The sequence below is a fragment of the Salmo salar genome, unplaced genomic scaffold (genome assembly GCF_905237065.1).
Source record: "Salmo salar unplaced genomic scaffold, Ssal_v3.1, whole genome shotgun sequence".
NCBI lineage: Eukaryota > Metazoa > Chordata > Actinopteri > Salmoniformes > Salmonidae > Salmo > Salmo salar.
The window spans coordinates 15,001-16,915 of record NW_025548235.1 but is presented as its reverse complement, the minus strand read 5'-3'; positions in this window follow the sequence as shown (position 1 = coordinate 16,915).

Sequence of the window (1,915 nt, the reverse complement as noted above, 5' to 3'; positions counted from 1 at the left end):
AGGACAGAGACGAGACAGGACAGAGACGAGACAGGACAGAGACAGGACAGAGACAGGACATCACTAAAGGATTGCTGATATCGTCTAAGATTGTCGCCGTACGTTTGGACTGACACATGGTAGAAAAATAAAATGGAGGCAAATTACTGAAAGACGGAAATGACAAAGTACTGCAAGAATTCAATGGATATACAATAAGGTTTTCTTTCCTTTATAGCTTATAAATACGGTATATACACTATGTGGTAGAAAAATATTAAAACCCTTGGCAACAAAAAAACACTAAACGAAATGATTTGAAGAACTGATCAGGTACAATAAGTCGTCCTCTGTGGAGAAGTTTAGCTCGGTGGAAGACAGAGACCTCAGAAGATAGATCACAGATGGTTTCTGGGTCTGTCTCATCCAGACAGGATAACCCCCCCTCCTCAGTAACAGATGGTCTGTCTCATCCAGACAGGATAACCCCTCCTCCTCAGTAACAGATGGTCTGTCTCATCCAGACAGGATAACCCCTCCTCCTCATTAACAGATGGTCTGTCTCATCCAGACAGGATAACCCCTCCTCCTCATTAACAGATGGTCTGTCTCATCCAGACAGGATAACCCCTCCTCCTCATTAACAGACGGTCTGTCTCATCCAGACAGGATAACCCCTCCTCCTCATTAACAGACGGTCTCTGGGTCTGTCTCATCCAGACAGGATAACCCCTCCTCCTCAGTAACAGATGGTCTCTGGGTCTGTCTCATCCAGACAGGATAACCCCTCCTCCTCATTAACAGATGGTCTGTCTCATCCAGACAGGATAACCCCTCCTCCTCAGTAACAGATGGTCTCTGGGTCTGTCTCATCCAGACAGGATAACCCCTCCTCCTCAGTAACAGATGGTCTGTCTCATCCAGACAGGATAACCCCTCCTCCTCATTAACAGACGGTCTGTCTCATCCAGACAGGATAACCCCTCCTCCTCATTAACAGACGGTCTGTCTCATCCAGACAGGATAACCCCTCCTCCTCATTAACAGATGGTCTGTCTCATCCAGACAGGATAACCCCTCCTCCTAATTAACAGATGGTCTGTCTCATCCAGACAGGATAACCCCTCCTCCTCATTAACAGATGGTCTGTCTCATCCAGACAGGATAACCCCTCCTCCTCATTAACAGATGGTCTCTGGGTCTGTCTCATCCAGACAGGATAACCCCTCCTCCTCATTAACAGATGGTCTGTCTCATCCAGACAGGATAACCCCTCCTCCTCATTAACAGACGGTCTGTCTCATCCAGACAGGATAACCCCTCCTCCTCATTAACAGACGGTCTCTGGGTCTGTCTCATCCAGACAGGATAACCCCTCCTCCTCAGTAACAGATGGTCTCTGGGTCTGTCTCATCCAGACAGGATAACCCCTCCTCCTCATTAACAGATGGTCTGTCTCATCCAGACAGGATAACCCCTCCTCCTCAGTAACAGATGGTCTCTGGGTCTGTCTCATCCAGACAGGATAACCCCTCCTCCTCATTAACAGATGGTCTGTCTCATCCAGACAGGATAACCCCTCCTCCTCAGTAACAGATGGTCTGTCTCATCCAGACAGGATAACCCCTCCTCCTCATTAACAGACGGTCTGTCTCATCCAGACAGGATAACCCCTCCTCCTCATTAACAGACGGTCTGTCTCATCCAGACAGGATAACCCCTCCTCCTCATTAACAGACGGTCTCTGGGTCTGTCTCATCCAGACAGGATAACCCCTCCTCCTCAGTAACAGATGGTCTCTGGGTCTGTCTCATCCAGACAGGATAACCCCTCCTCCTCATTAACAGACGGTCTGTCTCATCCAGACAGGATAACCCCTCCTCCTCATTAACAGACGGTCTGTCTCATCCAGACAGGATAACCCCTCCTCCTCATT